Source organism: Piliocolobus tephrosceles, chromosome 9 (assembly GCF_002776525.5).
Source record: "Piliocolobus tephrosceles isolate RC106 chromosome 9, ASM277652v3, whole genome shotgun sequence".
In the NCBI taxonomy this organism is placed as follows: Eukaryota; Metazoa; Chordata; class Mammalia; order Primates; family Cercopithecidae; genus Piliocolobus; species Piliocolobus tephrosceles.
In genome coordinates, this window is record NC_045442.1 from 359,977 (window position 1) to 369,182 (window position 9,206).

The window sequence follows — 9,206 nt, forward strand, 5'->3', positions numbered from 1 at the left end:
CCTTGTCTGATTGGATGAGACCCACCTTCAGTGGGGAGGGCAATCTGCCTCACTCAGTCTATCAATTTAGATGTTAAGCTCATCCAAAAACACCTTCATAGAAACACTCAGAATAGTGTTTGACCAAGTATCTGGTACCCCATGGGCTAGTGAAATTGATACATGAAATTAACCATCACAGCAGAACTGTTAGAAAGACTTTTTAAAAATAGCGATAAGATCAAATGCTGGCAAGGAGGTTGAGAATCGCTAAGTCATTCATTCATTGCTGGTGGGAACGCAAAATGGTACAGCCATATTCACTCTGGAAAACAGTTTGGCTATTCTTTTTAAAGCTAAAACTAGACTTACCCTATGACTCAGGTATTGCACAATTGGGCTTTTATTCCAATGAAATGAAAACTTGTTTTCATGCAAAAACTCTGCCTAGCAGCTTTATGCACAGTGCCCAGAAACTGGAAACTACTTAAATGTTCTTCAGTGGGCACAGGAGTAAATAAACTGTGGTACATCCTCACCATGGAACACTACTCAGCAATAAAAGGGAATAAACTGTTCATACATGTAACAATTTGAATGAACCTAAGGAAACTATGTTGAATAGGCGGGAAAGCCAATTTTAAAAGGACGCATACTTCATGAATCCATTTATATAACATTTTTAAATAACACAATTACAGAGATGGAGACCATATTGGTGGTTTCCTTGGATTAGGTGTGAATGTAAAGAGGTAGCATGAGGAGAGGTCTGATGATGATGATATAGTTAAATAACTTGATTCTCATGCTGATTATATGAAGCTATACATGTTAAAATCACAAGTTATAACCACATACAGAATGCATGCATAAATAGAGAAACCTGAAAAAGCTCCATAAGTGGTATCAATGTTGATTTCCTGGTTTTCCATTGCATATAGTTATACAAGATGCTAGGCCTGGAGAAGAATAGGTAAAATATACCTGGGAATTCCCTGTATATTTCATTGCAACTTCCAATGACTCTACAATCTTCCAAAACATATTTAAAAAAAAAAAAAAAAGGACCCAACTATATGCTGTCTAAAGACATCCACTGTAAGTACAATGACATACATCAAAATGTAAGAATAAAGAAACATAAACCATGAGATACTAACAAAAAATGTGGGCCAGTTGTATTAAGTCAAATAAAGCAGAACTTAGAAAATATTACAAGAGATAAAAAATACTACGAGATAAAAGAGGGCATTACATATAATAAATGAGCCAATTTACCAATAAGATATCACAACCCTTAAATGTGTAGGCACCTGTCATTAATAGAGTTTCAAAATACATGGAAAAAAAAAAAATGGCTGGGCGCCATGGCTCATGCCTGTAATCCCAGAACTTTGGGAGGCCAAGGTGGGTGGATCATTTGAGGTCAGAAGTTCAAGATCAGCCTGGCCAACATGGTCAAACCCTGTCTCTACTAACAATATAAAAATTAGCCTGGCGTGGTGGTGCACGCCTGTAATCCCAGCTACTCAGGAGGCTGAGGCAGGAGAATCGCTTGAACCCAGGAGGTGGAGGTTGCAGTGAGCCGAGATGGGGCCACTGCACTCCAGCCTGTGCCACAGAGAGAGACTCTGTCTCAAAAAAACAAAACAAAACAAAACTGATAACTCAAAGGAGAAATATTCAAACCCACAATTATATTCGGGGAATTTAACAGTCCTGCCTCACTAACCAATAGAACAAGTGTATAGAGAAACAGCTAGAATATGGAAGACCTGACCAACACAATCACTCAATTGGACTTAGTTGGTCAAATCTTTAATTAACAACATCAGACTATGCTTTCTTACAAGTGTACATGAAACATTCACCAGTATAGAACATACTCTAGGTCACAAAACAAATCTTAACAAAAGTTAAAAAACAAATAGAAATACAAATTGTATAAAGTATATTCTCCAGTCCTATCAGAATTAAACTCAATAACAGAAAGATGTCTGATGAATCTCCCAAATACTTGAAAATTAAACCATTCACCTCTAAATAATCCATGGGTCAAAAGTGAAATGTCAGGGAAAATCAGAAAACCTTTTGAACTAAGTAAAAATGGAAATACAGAATATCAAAATGTGTGTGATACAGATAAAGCAGGATTAGAAAATTCATAGCATAAAAGAATTACATTCAAAAACAAGAAAATTCTCAAATCAATAATTTAAGTTCTTTCTTTAAACAACTAGAGAAACGAGAAAGTAGAAGGAATTAGATAATCAACATAAGAGCAGAGATTTGCAAAACTGAAAACAGTAAAATAGAGAAAATTGATGAAACTGATAATCAGTTCTTAAGGAAGATCAACAAAGTGGATATACCTTTAGCAAAAATGTTGAACAGAGAAAAAAAAAAGAGAGAGAGAGAAGACACAAGTTACCAACATCAGGAATTAAGGAGATGAAATCATTTCAAAGTCTATAGACACTTAAATATAATAAGGAAATACTAGGAACAACTCTATGCCCATAAATTTGACAACTTGGAAGAAACAGACCAATTTCTTAAAAGACACAAACTACCAAAAGTCACAAAGAAAAACCGTATTTCCTGAATAGTCCTATAGCTATTACAAAATTTGAATTCTTAGCTAAAATCCTTCCAAAAATAAAAACTCCCAGCCCACATTGTTCCACTGGTTAATTCTAATCACATACTTAAGAAAGAAACACCAATTTCACACAATCTCTTCCAGGAAATATGAAAAGATACAATAATTCTTACCTCATTTTATGAGCCATCATTACTCTAATACTAAAACCAGACAAAAATATTACAAGAAAAAAATTACAAATATTATCCCTGATGAACAAAGATGTAAGAATCTTTGACAAAAATTTAACAAATCAAGTCCAGTAGTATCTTAAGAAATAACACAGGAATGATGGCAATGTTCTAAAACTGGATTGAGGTAATAAACACATAACTCAATACATTTACTTTAAAAATCATTGAATTGGACACTTAAAATGGATGAGTTTTATTGCATGTAACTTATACTGCAATAAGTCTGCTTTCAAATAAATAAACAAGATGATACAATACTACCAAGTGGGACTTATCCCAGGAATGAAAGGCCATGCAACAACTGAAAATGAATAAATATAATTCACCACACTAGCACAGTAAAAAAGAAAAGCCATGTGACCATCTCAAGAGATGTGGGGAAAGCATTTGACAAAGTTCACCAATTGACTTATGATAAAAAACCGTCAGCAACCTAGGAACAGAAGGGAACTAACTTAATCTGACAAAGAGCAACTACAAAAATCTACAGCCAACATCCCACCTGATGGTGGAAGATTAAATGTTTCCTACCTAAAATAAAGAACAAGGCAAGGAGAGCCACTCTCATCTCTCATTTTCAAAATTTTAATGGAAGTCCTAAACAGTACCAAAGAGGGAGAAAACAATTAAAACTTACAGATTGGAAAGGAAGGAATAAAACATTTTATTCCCAGACCAAATAATTAAGTAGGAAATCTCAAGGAATCTACAGAAAAACTCCCCGAATTAATAAGTGAGTTTAGTAAGCTCACAGAATACAAGATCAAAACAAAAAAAAGCCATTTTATTTCTATATACCAGCAATGAACAATTGCTTTAAGTGCCATGTACAATAGCACTTAAAAACAAACTACTGAGGGATAACTCTAACAACATATGTGCAAGATCTGTATGTGGAAATCTATAAAGCCCTGATAAAATAAATTTTAAAAATCCAAATAAATAAGATACACCAGGTTCATTGATTGGACAACTATGGAAGACACAGATAGTTCAGATGCTTATTGTCCCCAAACTTATCTGCAGACATAATACAATCCCAACCAAAATTCCAGTAGGATTTTTCACAGATACCAATGACTGATTCTAACATTTCTATGGAATGGCAAAGGAACTAGGATATCCTAAATAAATTTGAATAAGAATAGCAAAGTTAAAGAGCTTGCACTGCCTGATTTCCAGACTTACCATAAAGCTGCAGCACTGAGGCCTGTCTACTGGCAAATGAATGAACATGCAAGTGAATGAAACATGCAGAGTCCAGAAACAGACCCACACAACTATAGTATATTGATTTTTTTTTAAGATGCAAAACTGGTTCACTGGAAAAATGATAGTCTTTTCAACAAATGGTGTTGGAAAAACTGTATGTCTGTATGCAAATAAAACTTGATTCATAAATCACATTTTATACAAAAATTAACACAAAAAATGATTGAACTTTTAGAAGAAAATACTAAAGAAATATCTGTGACCATGGATTAGGCAAACACTTGTTAGGTAAGACACCAAAGCATAATCCATAAGAAAAAACTGACAAATTATGGTATGTAATTATACTGCAATAAATCTATTTTAAAATAAATAAATAAATAATACATTATGACCAACTGGGATTTATCCCAAGAATAAAAGGCTGTACAACAATTAAAAATGAATCAAAAACATCAGCCAGGCGCAGTGGCTCACACTTCTAATCCCAGCACTTTGGGAGGCTGGGGCGGGCAGATCACCTGAGGCCAGGAGTTCGAGACCAGCTTGGTCAACATGGCAAAATCCCATCTCCACTAAAAATACGAAATTAGCTGGGTGTGGTGGCATATGCCTGTAATCCCAGCTACTCGGAAGGCCAAGGCAGGAGAATCATTTGAACCAGGGAGGCAGAGGTTGCAGTAAGTGGAGATCATAACACTGCACTCCAGCCTGGGTGACCAAGTGAGACTCTGTCTCAAAAAAAAAAAAAAAAAAGGAAAGAAAAGAAAATGAATCCAAATCCAAATTAACTGTATCAAAATCTAAAACTTTTGTTCTACAAAGGAAGCTCTCAATATGAATAAAAAGACAAACTGGCCGGGCGCAGTGGCTCACGCCTGTAATCCCAGCACTTTGGGAGGCCAAGGCGGGCAGATAACGAAGTCAAGGGTTCAAGACTAGCCTGATCAACATAGTGAAACCCCATCTCTACTAAAAATACAAAAAAATTAGCCGGGTGCAGTGGCACACGCCTGTAATCCCAGCTACTCAGGAGGCTGAGACAGGAGAATCGCCTGAACTCTGGAGGCAGAGGTTGCAGTGAGCCGAGGTCACTCCACTGCACTCTAGCCTGGGCAACAGAGCGAGACTCCATCTCAAAAAAGAAAAAGGCAAACCACAGAGAGAAAACATCTGGAAATTACACATCTGACAAAATACTGCCTAAAAGAACCCTCAACACTCAATGAGAAAACAAACCCAAAAGAAAAATGGGCAAAAAATTTAAACAGACACTTGACTGAAGAAGACACACAGACAGCAAATAAACACATGAAAAGATGTCCAACATTGTTAGCCTTTGGGGAAATGCCAATTAAAACAACTACACATCTATTCAAATGCAAAACAAAAAAACCTGACGACACCAAGTGGTAACATGCACACAGAACCACTGGACCACTCATATATTAACAGTGGGAATGAAAAACTTGTCCAGCCACTGTGGAAAACAGCTTGGCAGTGTCTCAGAACATTGAAAGTCCACCACCATATGTCCCAGGAATCCCATACCTCAAGAGAAATGAAAACTTACATTCACACAGAAACTTGTATGCAAATGTTTATAACAGCTTTATCCATAATCACCAAAAACTGAAACAAAACACTCCAAATGTCCTTCACTGGTGAGTCAGTAAACAAAGGGCATGCATTTAATGGCAATTTTTCCATTATACAATAAAGGAGCCAGTCTCAAAAGGCTATGTGCAGAACAAGTCCATGTTTCAAATATCTAGAGCATGAAAATGTGTGATTTAAAAATATGTGATAAAATAGTTAGAAAAGAAGAACTGTAATGTTCCCAACACAAAGAAAAGATGAACAGTTGAGGGGATGGATACCCCACTGCCCTGATTTGATAACGGCACACTGGATACACGGACCAAAATATCACATGTGGCCTCCAAGTGTATACAACTGTGATATATCAATAAATATAAACACATTTAAAATTTTTAACTGTGGTAACAGTGGAATGTAAGTCAGGGCCGAGTAATGGAGCGAATGTGTCCCAGGAGAGCAGACAGGCGGCCAGGGCAGGTGAAACATGGAGAAGGCGATGAAGACGGACCCTCACCCAGCACAGCAGCAACTTCGTTAACATCACACTAGCTAGATGCTCCAATTAGATACAGCTTGGATAGCTGGTAATTTGTACCAATACTAATATGCAAAGTAATTTAAAAGCATTACTAGGGATAAAAGAATTATTTTATAAGAAATAAAACGGTTCAATTCTCCAAGAGATAATTATATTGTTACAAGCACATAAGAGAATGACCTAAAAATGTGTTTGTGTGCTTGTGTATGTTTGTGTGTTTGTGGGTGTGTTTATGTTTGGGTGTGTTTGTGTGTTCATGTGTATGTGTGTGTGTTTGTGTGTGTGTTAAAAACTGACAGAAACACGGGGTGTTCATAGTGGGAGATTTTAACACATCTATCAGCAAGTTACACAGCAAGCACAGAAAAATCAATAGCTATTCAAAAGATTTGAACAAAGCAATTATGAACAAGGAATGTTTGTGGACACTGGATCCAGCACCTGCAGATACACATGCATTTCAAATTCATGCAGACGTTAATAAAAGCACCACAGCAATGTGTCATCATGCCAGAGTCTCAAACTGTCAGGCTTTGAAATCATATAGAATATAGCCTCTGACTACAATGCAATTAAGTGAGAAATCAACAACAGATAACAAGAAAACTCCCATGTGCCTGGAAATACAGAAACATAAATACCTCACAAAGCGTTTCTTAAATTGAGGTATAATGTATCTTAAACCCAATGCACAATAAGTATACAATTTGTCAATTGCTTTCCTTTTCATCTTTTCTTTAAGAAAACTTTGCCTTCCTGAGGTCGTGAAGGTATTCTCCCACATTTTCTGCTAGATACTCTCTCGTTTCAGCCTGTCCATTAAGGTCTAGGATCCATCTCAAATCACTTTTGTGCATGGTGTGAGGTGGATGCCAGGGTTTTTGCTTTTCGCAAGTGGATATCTAACACAGTGTGCCTGAGTCTTTCCTTTCTCCTGCTCTCTAGCTGAAGTTCAGCTGGGTCTTTCCTTTCCCCTGCTAAGATGCCTTTGCTCTCTGGCTGAAGATCATCTGGGTGTCCTGCACGTGTTTATCGACGGACCTCTGTTTGCTCCATTCGTCTACTTGTCCATCTTTACACATACACATTGTCATTGCTTGTGTAGCTGCATGATAAATGTTAAAATTAAATATTCTAAGTCTTGACATTTTGTTCTTTTTCAAGAATTTTCTGTGGCCATTCTAGGTTCTTTGTATGTCCATGTAAATCTTGGATTCAACATGAATAAGTATTGAATTCTGTCACATGGATTTCCTGCATCGATTGTGATGATCTTGAATTCTTTCCTGGGCAAAGCCAAGAACCCTCCTGGGCTAAGCCCCAGTTTTGGGGCTTGGCTGTCCTGCATCAATACCACCAAAAATACGACATACTTAGAGATACATGAACAAAACATACGAAAGATCTATCTATACACCAAAAGCTACCTGCTGAGACTAAGATGCACTATGTTCATGGACCAGAAGAACTGGTATTGTTAATGGGTCAGTTCTCGTAAGACTGATCTACAGATTAAATTCAGTGACATGCAAAACCCCACAAGTTTTTTTGTGGAAGTTGACAAATTTATTTTAAAATTCATGTGGAAATTCAAAAGATCTAAAATAGCCAAAGCAACTTTGAAAAAGAATAGCAAATTTGGAGGACTGATACCACAAGATTTAAAGACTTATAAAGCCACAGTTATAAAGAAAATGTGGCACTGATGTCAAGATAAACAAATAGAATAATGGAACTAAATAGAGAGACCAGAAATTGACTCAGAAAAATACGGACAACTGATTTTTGTGAAAGGGACAAAGACAATTCAGTAGAGAAAAAAGAACTTTGAGCCGTACCTCATACCATAAGCAAAAATGAACTCAAAATACATCATGGACCTAAATAAAAACTCTTAAAATTATATAACTTCTAGAAGAAAATATGGGAAAAAGTCTTGGATTATGCAAAGATTTTTTGAATATAACTTGAATATAAAATACAAACTATAAAAGAATCAATAGATGGATTGTACTTCATCAAAATGAAAACCTCCTCCTAAAATACATTAAGAAAAAAAAAAGATAAGCCATAGACTGGGAAAAAATGCACATTATGTATTTAATAAAGGACTTATATTCAGAAAATAAAACGAACGCTCATGCTCAAGAATAAGGAAACAAATAACCCAATAAAATAACAGGCAAAATATCTGAGCTTCACCAAAGACGACACATGAATGGCAACTAGGCAAGGATCATTAGGCTTTAGGGAAATGCAAATTAAAACCACTGCACTTCTAGTACAGTGGCTAAAATTAAAACATGGACCACACCAGTTGTTGGAGAGGATGTGGAGAATCTTGAACTCAAAATCATAAATCCACTTCGGAAAATGGTTTGGAGGTTTCCTAAGTAGCTAAACATGCACCTACCATATGATCTAGCCATTGTACTCCTAGGTATTCACCCAAGGAAATTAAGACACCTGCGTGTAAAAAGACTTGTACATGAAGGTTCACAACGGCATCACTGACAATAGCCCCCAAAAGAAACAACCCACAAGTCCACCAGCAGGCAAATGGATTATACACACTGTGGGGCATCCATATGATGGAACGCACCTCAGGAACGGCAAGGAACAAGCAAGCAATACAACAGGAACATGGATGAGTCTCAAAATACTGTGTCGTAAAAGCCAGAAGAAAGAGGGTGCAGGCGATGATTCTGGGACTATAAATTCCAGACAGCGCAGACTGACCTGTGGTGACAGAGGCACATCAGCGGTTGCGGTAGACGGGGTGTGGAGAGGGGCAGGAAGGAGGGTAAAAGTAGGGCAGGAAGTGGAAGTTGTGATGATGAGACATTCACTGCCTGGATTGTGGTGATGGCTTCACTGGTGTGTGCCTGTCAGAACTCATCAGATGGTCCACTTTAAATACACCAGTTTAACATGGCACAGGTATACATATGTAACAAACCTGCACGTTATGCACATGTACCCTAGAACTTAAAGTATAATAAAAAAATAAATAAATAATAAATAAATAACCAGTTTA

The 9,206-nt window shown here is 36.8% G+C and overlaps 1 long non-coding RNA gene across 2 annotated transcripts in view; it reads right to left on the reverse strand.

The window, feature by feature from the left end:
- Positions 1 to 8,891, reverse strand: part of LOC111522044 — a 29,290-nt gene extending 20,399 nt beyond the window's left edge. For both annotated transcript variants that reach the window (XR_002725137.2, XR_002725138.2), the window contains exon 1: positions 8,772 to 8,891. This is a non-coding gene — a long non-coding RNA (uncharacterized LOC111522044). The remainder of the gene's footprint in view (positions 1 to 8,771) is intronic.
- Between the last annotated feature and the right edge of the window lie 315 nt (positions 8,892 to 9,206).